This window comes from Delphinapterus leucas, chromosome 2 (assembly GCF_059928025.1).
Source record: "Delphinapterus leucas isolate spDelLeu-1000000601 "Yukka" chromosome 2, BTC_Dleu_Yukka2, whole genome shotgun sequence".
Classification (NCBI taxonomy): Eukaryota; Metazoa; Chordata; class Mammalia; order Artiodactyla; family Monodontidae; genus Delphinapterus; species Delphinapterus leucas.
In genome coordinates this window covers 4772357-4785218 of record NC_143130.1, presented here as the reverse complement: position 1 = coordinate 4785218, position 12862 = coordinate 4772357, and the positions used below count along the sequence as shown (strand labels likewise).

The following is a 12862-nucleotide window of genomic DNA, read 5'->3' as shown; positions in this document are numbered from 1 at the left end:
TGTTTGGATCAATTCTCTCCTCATGATCCATGTATCAAAATATCGTGAAAGTTTATCTAAGAAGACCTGCCGGAGACCCCAGCAAATCATCCTTGGACAGAGTCCAATAGACTCCCATTTAAACTTTTTCACTAGCATGTAGAATATAGTATGTAGAATACATTTAACAATATTTCTTCTTACTTTGTCAGTGAGTATGTCAGTGATATTAAAGTACTCCCACTAACTCACTTGATATATTTATCACTTAAGATTAGCATATATTTTTACTACTTCAAAATTAATTGCCTTTAGCTTTATTCATCAATAAACTGAAATGGTAAATCGGAAATTTACATACTGATATATACCACATAACATTTCATATAAAGAGATAAAATACTGGTGATCACTTTTCCTTTGAAGAAGCGCCTAAATATGTTATTAGAATGTGAGCTCCATGAGGACAGGCATTTTTGTTTGGTTTGTTCACTACTGTATCCCTAACACGTAGACCAGTCTCTGGCACTAATAAACGTTTAGTAAACACTTACTGACTACATGAATCTCATTTTGGATGTTATATTTCTTGCTAAGTTCAACTCTTAAATTATGAAGATAACTCATTCCATCAAGCTTTTATTTCAGAGTCCATGGTGACTTGTCTTGCCAAACCCATCAGTCAATTCCTAGTTCATTTCTTTGTTGATCTCTTAGCATTCCTCTTTGATGTACTTTATTCACTTCGTTTCCAGGACACCAAACTTTTTCTGATTTTCTGCTTAGCTCTTTTTTAGTCTTTTTGGCTTCTCCTTTTTGTGACTTCCAAATGTTCAGTTCTAGAACTTCTTTTTTGAGACTTTTTTTCCCCTTGGAGTCTTAGGAGGCAATTTAGCTTTGCACTAAGAATTCAGACTCTGGAGCTACACTGCCTGAACTCAATTACCAGGTTTGCTGCTTACCAGCAGTGTGACTCTGTGGGTTAGTTGCTTAGATATTCTCTGCCTCAGTTTCTTTATCTTTAATATGGGATATAGAGATGATAATTGTTTTTGGTTTCTTCCCCAGACCTGCTCATTCCTTCATCCTTGCCTATTTCAGTAGATGGCACCGTTGATATTTACTGTCACTCATCTCTAATGTCGAGGAGTCATCACTGATTCTTCTTTTTCCTTCACACTTCATATCCATGCTATCAGCAAGATCTTCTGGCTCTACTTTAAAAATATATCCAGAATCTCATCACTTCTCCTTCTCACATCACTATTATCTTACTGCAGCCATCGTTCTCTCTTTCATAGACTGTGGCAGGAGATTTCTAGAAGGCTTCTTTGCTACTACTCTTGCCCCTTACAATCAGTTCTCATTTACAAAGGTCAGTGATCTTTTAAAAATCTTAGGTACTGTCATTTACCTGCTCAGAACCTTCCAGGAGCTTCCCATCCCACTTGCAGGGAAATGCAAGTTCCTTAGTGTGGCCCATAGTCTGGCCTTTCCTATGTCTCTGATATGATGACAGTCTCCAAACACTCTCTCTCATTCTAAGCTTCTTGGGTCTGAATATGCCAAGCTCACTCCTGCCTCTCTATCTATATTGTGCTGTTTTCTTTGCCTAGGTTATTTTTCCCCCAGGTATATTTGAAGGCCTTGATGTCCATCACATCATTCAAGACTCTGTTCAGAAGAGTTTCTAAGAGAGGCTTTCCCTGATTACCTTTTGTAAAAAATATCCATCTTTACCCTCTCTGTGTCCTTGTTCCATTTTGTTTCTTTATAGTACTCAACTACCTCACATTGATTGATTGGTTGGTTGATTGATTGCCACCTGTGTAGAATGTAAACTCCGTAAGGACAAGAACTTTTCATTTCTATTCCTAGTACTTCAGGGACAGTGCCTGGTACATAGTAAACACTCAATAAGTATTTATTAAAGGATGAGTTATTGATATCTTGCTATCTTTCCGGTCTCGCATATCTATTTGGTGTTCTAGTATCACCTAAAAAATCAATCTATCAGAAAACTGAACTTATCTTTCCAGTCTAGTTCTTCCTTCATTGTGCGGTTATTTTATAATGTTCTAGTTATCTTGATTTGAAACCAAAGAGGCATCTTTGAATCATTACCCTGCCTCTACCAAATCATCATGTCTTTGTTTTTATGCTACGTTGCATTCCTAGTCACACTACTTTGGACCGGCTGGTAGCCTACAGAATTGGACATGTTTTTAGTCTGTGTTGCTCCCCAGTCAATATCAAACCACAACCAGTTTCATCTTCGTAAATGTCAGCGTCACATTCTTCTCCTGCAGTTTAGTGTGATGGAAAAACCTTGCTCGGGCTTTGGGTTTAAATTGCAGGTGCAGCATTTGCTCTTAGTAAGTGGGCAAAATATGGACGTAGGCAAGTACAGAACCCCTCTGAGTTTTCCTTCCACTTGTGTGAATAGGGATAAAAATATCTACCTCAAGGAGTTGCTATGAGGAACACTTAAAAAGCACAGGACGTTCTAACTCTTTACTGGAGTTGAATATTCCAATTCAGCATGTTCAAACTCATATTCAAATTTCTCTTCTCAAGTTTGCTTTTCCTCTGTTCTCATGACTGGTACTTCAGCTTACTTAGTCAGATATGTCAAGAACCTGGGAGTCATTCTTAAATTCTGTAGTTGTAATTTTCTACATCCCCATGGCAAATATATACTGTCTGCTGTGTCCCAGCCACCCTGAACTTGCCCTCCAGGACTCTGGTGCTGCCATAGTCTGTGTGCTTCTCTTCCTGATAGCTCTTGAGTCCATTCATCTGTCCGTCCGTTCAGGCCTCCCATCCTTTCTGTTCTCATCGCCACTGCCCAGCAAGTTTAGTTTGCTCTCTTAGGAGAGTCCGGTAGCTCTGCTCTCCCTGCCTCCAGTCTGTCCCCAGTCATTTTCCAGGTGACAGTGATGTCTCTAAAATGTAAATGTAATCATATGGCTCCTCTGATTAAAATAGTTCAGTGAATCTACAGCTTTTCACAGGAATTTGAACTTTTCAACATAGCATATAAGACCTTGTAGCATGTGGCTCCTTTTTTTACCTCTTCAGTCTCCACTCTTTTCCTCAAGGCATATTTCCTTGTTGGTTTTACACCACGGCTTTTTCATCTGTGGATCCTCTGAGCTGCCATACCTTTCTCTTCATTAGTCCCCATTAAGGTTGTTTTGAGGAGATGATGTACGTAAAGCACTTAGCCCAGTACCTGCCATGTAGTATGTTCAGAACCTTTAGAGGCTACTCAGATTCTAAGGGCTGGAATTAGTTACTGTAAAAACATACTCAGGAGAACAATGTAAAAATCTAGAATACAGGTCTGTTAAAGGTCTGATATCCACCAGGTTAAGAAATTTTGTGCTCATTGTTTCTTCTGTACCTATTTTACTTCTCCTGTAAGCTCTTCTTTCTAATGCTTCTAGATTTTCATTTCTATTTTGTGCTCTTTTCTGAGATGCTTTCGTGCTGTTCCTTTGACACCTACTTCCCTTTCGGGTTAGAAGAGCTTCAGATTGCTCTTCCAATGGAATTTCCAGTGGTCAGGAGGGATAGGGATATTTGGTGAAACAAACGTTTTTGAAAAATTGATTCTGATCTCAAAAAGAGGGTAATTTCTTTAAGACTTGCTTTTTCCATTGGCCATTTTTGATGAACTTTTATGTCTCCAAACTGATTGAATGACAGTCTTTTTCCTGTAGCCTGAATGTGATGGGCAGTCATCCTCTCAGCATTTCTTACCTCCCCAAATCTTTGGCAGTCATAAATTTTGAGAAAATCAAAAGTATCTGCTTATCAGAAAAAAGTGCTTCAATCCATTGAGAAGACTACTGAAATTCAAATGAGACTCAGTGTGTGATTTTTCTGGGTACTGCTAGGCAAATTTCTCAATCTCCTCTTTTTGGGTAGAAGGAAAATGAGATCATTATGAAGCTTCGAATTCTTTAGAAGCAAGTGTGTGTTATTTTCCCACATACCGTGTTTTTCTCTTAGAAAATAAATAGTTTTGAATTCATTTGCTATTCACAAAGCCATGTTGAACTGCTACTGGTAGTTTATATTTTTCTGATTTAAAAAGTATTTGTTGTTTTACAATGTAGAAGAACTGCTATAGCTCTTGATCTTGAGGCAGCATCAATAAATAATGTGAACAATTTTAGCGTTCTGAAATGGGTTGCATTTCTGATCTGTGTATATAAGTCTGAGTCAGATCCTGATCCTGTTTGTGTATAGGAGAATGTTTAGCATAATATCTGTTAATGACCGTACCAGACACTCCTGGGTTTGCCTTAATTCAGATCATCCTTAGTTATGATAATAGACAATTTGTATTTTAACAGACATAAGCTTGTCATTTCTAGTTAACTATTTACTTTTTAATAAGTTAAGTTTTAATAAGCTTAACTATTTTTAAACAGAGTGATAGGTTTTAAGATTTAAGTGTGTTCTTTTTAAAGAATGCACTAAGCTTTTAAAAAATCTGCTTGGCTACCAGTCAGTGAGGATGATGAATTAAGCACACTACCAGATCAAAGTGATAACTTGCTTTCCTTTTTCTAAGATGAAGCACAGTCATCCCTCAATATTTGCAGGACTCCCGTGGACACCAAAACTGCAGATGTTCAAGTCCCTTATATAAAATGGCATAATGTTTTCATACAACCTACGTACCTCCTCAAATGTACTTTTATTTTTTTTAACTTTATTTTATTTATTTATTTAGGCTGTGTCGCAGCATGTGGGATATTAGTTCCCTGACCAGGGATCAAACTTGCGGCCCCTGCAGCAGAAGCACGGAGTCCTAACCGCTGGGCTGCCAGGGAATTCCCCTCTCATATACTTTTTAATTTTTTTTAATTTTTAATTTTTGGCTGCGTTGTGTCTTCGTTGCTGCATGTGGGCTTTCTATAGTTGTGGCGAGCAGGGGCTACTCTTCATTGCGGTGCGCGGGCTTCTCATTGTGGTGGCTTCTCTTGTTGTGGAGCACGAGCTCTAGGCATGCAGGCTTCAGTAGTTGTGGCTTGCGGGCTCAGTAGTTGTGGCTCACGGGCTCTCGAGCGCAGGCTCAGTAGTTGTGGCGCACGGGCTTATTTGCTCCGCGACGTGGGGTCTTCCTGGACCAGGGCTCGAACCCATGTCCCCTGCATTGGCAGGTGGATTCTTAACCACTGTGCCACCAGGGAAGTCCCCACCCCTCCCATATACTTTAAATCATCTCTAGAATACTTGTAACTCCTAATAAAATGTAAATGTTATATAAATAATTGTAAATACAATGTAAATGCTATGTGAATAGTTGCCCACACACAGCAAATTCAAGTTTTGCTTTTTGGAACTTTTTGGAATTTTTTTTTTCTGACTATTTTTGACCTGTGGACGCTGAATCTGTGGACTGTAAGTGTTAGACTGGAGGATATTGTTCAGGATGACTTACTCAGTCTTCTTGGGCTTCAGAGGTATTGGGAGTTTATGGGGTAGGGCTCTGGGATTCCTCAATTAGAGCAATTCCACTTGAATTTACTTCACATATTGGTTTCCTTTAAGACAAATATTTTATATAAAAGAGATTGTTGAATAATAAAGAATTTTACTAATCTTTGTCCCTGTTTTCTGGAAGGGAACCTGTAAATCGTTGGAATTTCCTGAGTGATAGGAGCGTCTTTCTAACTCATGGTGGGTTCCTGGGACAATACCTTGGTTTATGCTACAGAGATGACTCAGCATGGGGGCTGGTGGCTCCAAAAAGACTAACCTTTTGATAAAGATGGCTGGGTCTTTGAGTCACACGATATCAGCTAGACCTTCAGAAAGGGGGAGGAGGCCTGGAGATTGAGTTCTAGGAGGTGGCCAGTCATTCAATCAACTATACCTTCATAATGAAACCCCAATAAAAACTCTGGACACTGAACCTCTGTTGCGCTTCCTGGTTGGTGATACACACTGATGTGCCAGGAGGATGGTGAGTCCTGAGGGCACAGAAGCTTTGCATTTGAGATCCTCCCAGACCTAGTCCTGTGCATCTCTCTTCATTGGCTGGTTGTCATTTGTATCTTTTATAATAAAACTGTAATTATAAGTGCTTTTCTGAGTTCTGTGAATTATCGAACCTGAGGGGATAGTGGAAACCCCTGAATTTGTAGCCAGTTGATCAGAAGTGCATGTGGCTGGAAACCCTGGAGCTTGTTTCTGTGTCTGAAGTGAGGGGAGACTTGGGGAGTTCTGTGCCCTCAGCCTGTGAAGTGTGTGCTAAGTCTGTGTAGTCAGCATCAGAATTACATTGTAGAGGGTTTCTGCATTGAAAAGTAAAATTTGAAAACCATTGAAGTAGATGCTATTAAAGGTCCATGTTTCTATGACGTTTATGGATTCATATTGCAGTTACATGATTAGATTTCTTATTTATTGAGCATTTAGGCTGAAAGCATGAACATTGAAAGAATTACCCAAAATAGAAATTGTTATTTTCAAGGGATTTACAATTATGGAAGCTTGAACAGGTCAGTTTGACTCAGTTATCCTCTTGGCATACCTGCCAGCAAGAACAAATTAAACAGCATTTAAACATTTGCTTTCAAAGTAACCCATTTAGTTTCCAGAGTAATGTTAAGTTTCTCATTATATTTTCTTCTTTTCCCTCTTCCTTCTCGGCAACAGATTCATTTTTTTCTTAAAAGTCCAGCTCTGATCAGATTGTTTCCTTGCTCAAGATTTTCTAGGCTTTCTGGTGTTTCTTGAATTAATACAGATGCCTCATTTTGTATTTTGGGTCTTAGAGTGCTTCCTGCCTTTCACAAAGTAGTCTCTGTTGCAGCCAGCCTACATTCTTCTTTATATTCCTCTTCTGTTTTCATAACTTTACTGTATTCACTTAAATAGAAATAAGAGTTTATTATTAATCCTGTTCTCCTCTGTCTTAGTTTCTAAATATATTAAGAATCCTTTCCTGATACTCATTCTCTCTCCTCCCAGGTGTTTACCATTTTTTCAATTTGCTTTAGGCTTTGTATTTTTTTTGTGTGATATTTTTTCTATATATATTCAGGTCTCTATCTGTTGGTTTCGTTTTCCGTTTTTAGAGTCTGAGCTACTTCAGATAGGGTCTGGCCTAGACTAGAAACTTATTCCATTTTGTTGAATATCTGTCCAGCTTTTGTAATTTCCTGCAAATAAGTCACCTTACCATGATCTCAGATGTTTTGGACATTTGTGTTAATTCTTAACAGGAATTAATTTGTGTGAATAATCTGCTTTTAGAAAATGGTAGGGTAATTGGACATAGGTACCCTATCTGCCACTACCCATTGGTTATCACCCACCGCCGCCTTATTATTTATTCTATGGATAGTTCTCCATGGCAGTGACTAATGGGTAGGTGTTGCTATAGCCTTTGGGACCATGATATGGCTCAGGTATTGCAAACCTACAAAGAATTTGGACAGAGTTGGCTGTTTGTATTTTCTGCTTTTAAACTGGCTATGACTGACCTCCAGCTCTCAGTAATAAGTCAAAATGGGGAAGTAAGTGTTGCCTGTTGAACGAGGTAGCAGGGCATTGAGGGGAATGGGGGATCAGGAATTTCGTTATCTCATCACCAAGACCTATCATTATAGGTAAGAATCTTGGTATGGATCAGGCTTTCTACCCCCAAACCATCTCAGGTTAAAAAACATGTAAATATTAGTGAAGATCTTGGAGGTGCCGTCTTTTAACATATCCGTTCTTGGCATTACAGTGCTCCAGTCAAGACAGGTTGCCTTCTGCTTTGGTGTAGTTTTTGTTTCAGAAGATAACAGTTACTTCTTTTTGAAGTTTTTTTCCCTCTTACATAGGCTCTTGTTTGTTCTAAGTTGCTTTCTTCTGCGTTGGATTTGCTAATATTTTGTTGAGGATTTTTGCATCTATTGATATTTTCATGAGAGATATTGGACTGTAGCTTTCTTTTCCACTAATGTCTTTGGTTTTAGTACTAGGGTAATACTGTCCTCATAGAATGAGTTACGAAGTATCTCTTCTGCTTCTATCTTCTAGATGAGATTGTAGAGAATTGGTATAATTTCTTCCTTAAATGTTTGGTAGAATGCACCATTAACCTGTCTATGCCTGGTGCTTTCTATTTTGGAAGGTTACTAATTACTCGTTCAGTTTCTTTAATGGATATATAGGCCTATACGGATTGTCCGTCTTTTCTTATTTGTGATTTGGCAGATGTGTTTTTGGCCCGTTTTTTCCCTAGGTTATCGAATTTGTGGGCATAGAGTTGTTGTTAATTACCATGTGCTTTTATTCAACACCACCAAGAAGTTTTTCAGTTTTCAGTGAACACTGACTAGATATCCCACATATTTAGCTCAATTCTGACACTATCTATCTACCTAGGGAGAATATCAGATTCCACAGGTTAAGGGCTCAGTCGTACAAGACTGCCTTCACTCCCCACTTCAGGTGCCAGTCCAGGAGGTTACCTGTGCTTCTGACTGACTGGCTGTAGATTGGAGGCTCCCATGATTCTCTCAGTGCTCTTCACCCATAGTAGTATTCATTTAATATCCTTTTTATGTCCATGAAATCTGTAGTGAGGTCCCCTCTTTCATTTCTGATGTTAATAATTTGTGTTTTCTCTCTCATTCTTTTTTTGGTTACCCTGTCTATCAATTTCATTGATCTTTCCAAACAACCAATTTTTGATTGCACTGATTTTTCTCTCTTTTCTGTTTTCAATTTCACTGATTTCTGCTCTAAATTTTTTCCTTTTGCTTACTTTGGATTTAATTTCCTCTTCTAGTTTCCTAAGGGGGAAGTTTATGTTAGAGATTTTAGATTCTCTTTTCTGATGTATAAATTCAGATTTCCCACTAAGCATTGATATCAAATGCCTCCCACAAATTTTGATAGGTTGTACTTTCGTTTTTGTTTAATTCATAATATTTAAATATTTCTCCGGTTTTTGACCTGTGTATTATTTACAAGTGTGTGTTATTTAATCTTCACATATTTGGGGATTTCCTAGCTCTTTTTGTTAATGATTTCTAGTTTAATTCCATTGTAGCCTGTTAGCAGACATTGTATGATTTCTAGTTTTTAAAATTTGTTATGGTGTGTTTTATGGCCCAGAATATGGTCTGTTTTGTTACGTTCCAGGTGAGCTTGAGCAGAATGTATTCTGCTGTTGTTGGACGAAATAGTCTACAGATGTTAATTATATCCAGTTGATTGATGGTGGTGTTGAGTTCAACTATGTCCTTAAACTGATTTTCTGTCTGCTGGAACTGTCCATTTCTGACAGAGAGGTGTTGAAGTCTCCAGCTATAATAGTGGCTTCATCTGTTTCTCTTTGCAGTGCCATTACTTTTTATTTCAGTTATTTTGACAGTCTGTAGTTAGGCACATGCATGTTAAGGATTGTTGTCTTCTCTGAGAATTGACCCCTTTACTATTATGTAATGCCTCTGTCCCTGATAATTTTCCTTGCTCCAGGGTTGGCTCTGTCAGAAATACAGCTACTCCCACTTCCTTGTGATTAGTGTTAGCATGGTATATCTTTCTCCATCCCTTTATTTTTAATCTATATGTATCTTTATATTTAAAGTGGGTTCTTGTAGTTGACATATAATTGGATTTCATCTTTTGATCACTCTGACAATCTCTGTCTGTATTTAGACCATTAACATTTAAAGTGATTATTGATATTGTTGAATTAATATCTACCATATCTGTTACAATTTTCTAGTTGTAGCCCTTGTTCTTTGTTCCTGTTTCTTACACTTTCCCCCCTGCCTTTTGTGGTTTTAACTGAGCATTTTATATGATTCCATTTTCTCTCTTTTTTTAGCATATCAGTTATCCTTTTTTTTCTACTTTCAGAATTTACAATATACATTTACAACTAGTCCAAGTCCACTTTCAAATAACATTGTACCACTTCACTGGTAGTACAACTCACCTTCTAGTAGCAAACTATTCCTAATTTCTCTCTTTTGTTCCTGGTGTCCTTGCTGTGATTCATTTCACTTATACACACGCCTGCACACACACACACACACACACACAAATACGTACACACACACGTGTATACATGTCTCCTATATCCTCTCCTTGGAGAACTTTTTAAAACATTTCTTGCAAAGCCAGTCTGCTATCAACGGGTTCCCTCAATGTTTCTTAGTATGAAAAAGTCTTTATTTCTCCTTTCCTTGTGAATAATTTCACAGGGTGTATAATCCTATGTTGGTGGTTATTTTCTCTCCACAGTGTTTGATTCCATTCTCTCCACACTGTTTGATTCCATTCTCTCCACACTGTTTGATTCCATTCTCTCCTTGTTTGCATGGTTTCTGAGATGTCAGGTGTAACCATTATGTTTACTTCTGAATAGGAAAGGTGTTTTTTTCTGCTGGCTTCTTCTTAATTTTTTCTTTATCTTTGATTTTCTGCAGTTTGAATGTGATACGCCTAGGTGTAGAGGTTGGTTTGTTTGACAGGTATTGTGCTTGGTGTTCCTGGAGCTTCCTGGACCTGTGGTTTGGTGTCTGACATTAATTTGGGGAAATTCTGAGTCATACTTGCTTCAAATATTTTTTCCATTTCTTCTTCTCCTTCTTCTCTGGTATTCCAATTATGCCTTTGTTACAGCTTTTATAGTTTCCCACATTCTTGGATAATCTGTTCCAGTTTTTTTCCCCCCCTGCCAGTCATTTTTTCTCTTTGCTTTTCAGTTTTGGAAATTTCTATTGACATATCCTCTGGCTCAGAGATTCTTGCCTCAGTTGTGTCCAGACTGCTGATGAGCCCATCCAAGACATTTGTTTCTGTTAATACTATTTTTGATCTCCAGTATTTCTTTTTGATTCTTTTTTAGAATTTCCATATCTCTGCTTACATTGTCCATCTGTTCTTGCATGTTACCTCCTTTTTCCATTAGAGCTCTTATTAGCATATTAATCATAGTCTTTAAAATTTCTGGTCTGATAATTCCAACATCCTTGTCATGTCTGAGTCTGGTTCTGATGCTAGTCTGGTCTCTTCCAACGGTGGTCTTTGCATTATAGAATGTGGCTTGCTGGAAGCTGGAGACGATGTACTAGATGAAGGGACACCAGCCTTTAGTGGTGTGAGGATCAGGTACCGATAGTCCTGTGATTAGGGCTCAGTGAGCCTCTGCCCCGGGGAGTGAATTTTCATGTGCTGCTCTCCCTTAAGTTGGGACGGGATGGCTACAGTGGGCTGGAGTTGGATATTCCCCCTTTCCCACGTAGAAGGCTAGAGCAGGCTAGCGTTGGGATTTCCCTTCCCCCAGGTGGGTTAATCTCTGATAAAACTCTAGTTAGTTAGGGGCTGGTAAAATTATTTCTCTTGAGAGCAGGCCTTGTTAAGAAGAGAATACTCTGGTGTATTTCAAAATTATCAGTTTCTCTCCCCCTGCTGGAAAAAATAGGAGAAATTTTCTGTGATATTCACCTTGAGAACTTGGGAGAACCCATGGAAGTAGAACTCACAAAAGGGCTTCCCTGGTAGTGCAGTGGTTAAGAATCCGCCTGCCAGCATAGGGGACATGGGTTTGAGCCCTGGACCGGGAAGATCCCACGTGCTGTGGAGCACCTAAGCCCGTGTACCACAACTACTGAGCCTGCGCTCTAGAGCCCGTGAGCCACAACTACTGAGCCTGTGTGCCACAACTACTGAAGCGTGCACGCCTAGAGGCCTTGCTCTGCAACAAGAGAGGCCACCACAATGAGAAGCCCATGCACAGCAACGAAGAGTAGTGCCTGCTCGTGGCAACTAGAGAAAGCCCGCGCGCAGCAACGAAGACCCAGTGCAGCCAAAAATAAATGAATAAAACAAATAAATTTATTTTTAAAAAAAAGCTCACAAAAGTGTGGGGGCTCCCCTAAGCCTAGGCTTCTCTGGAGTTTTAAGTCTCCGACTTGTGCACACTTCTCCTCTGGCAGTTTGTCAGTTTCAGTTTAGATTTTTGTGCCCTGGTACTGGTTCCTGGAGATGTTTCTGCTCAGGGACTTCTGCTCTGTTAAGTTGTGAATCTGTGTATCCACCTATCTATTTGTCTCATTTTGGGGGCAGCAGTTTGCCCTGTGACCTCACTTCTGAGGCATCTAAGAAGAGTTGTTGACTCTTCACTTTGTTTACTGTTTTACTTGTTAGGATGAAGTGAATACTTCCAAGTTCCTTACATGCTGGACTGGAAAACGGAAGTAATTGCTTATTTTTGGTGCCTAAGTCTCAACTATACCTGGTATCTCCTTGTCTAGAAAAGAAATTTGCTTTACCTGCAGAAAGTAAACCATCACTCATTTGCTCCGAGGGGGAGAGGTGATTGCTAGAGCCTGTAAGGAAGCAAAGTAGGGACTACCTACATTTCAAACAGCATTAACCGATTTTGCTAACTTGGAGGTCCTCTTTTTCTTCTTCATTCTCAATTGCAGACATTCTTTCTGCTATGAGTACTTGAATTTTCTGAGGATTCAACAGACTGGTTCTTTTTTTATTTTTTAATATTTATTTATTTAATAGATCTTTACTGGAGTATAATTGCTTTACAATACTGTGTTAGAGTGAATCAGACATATGCATACATATATACCCATATCCCCTCCATCTTGAGCCTCCCTCCCACCCTCCCTATCCCACCCCTCTAGGTTGTCCCAAAGCACCGAGCTGGTTCTTAAGCTTTTTTTTCTTAACTGCCAATACAGGATTCACCTTTCTTGGGTCTTCTAAGTAGTTTACCATGTATCAATGTTGTCCTATAGCTTTTGAGATATTGTTGCTGTTATTGCTTCTCGTGTTTTCCGTATCCTTGTGTGTTTGTGTTAAAGAAGAAAAAAGTCCCTTTATTGTCATTAAG

The 12862-nt window shown here is 38.9% G+C and overlaps 1 protein-coding gene across 3 annotated transcripts in view; it reads left to right on the top strand.

The window, feature by feature from the left end:
• STAM (signal transducing adaptor molecule) overlaps window positions 1-12862 on the top strand; it is a 67090-nt gene that overhangs the window by 2651 nt on the left and 51577 nt on the right. The gene's annotated exons all lie outside the window — the stretch shown is intronic.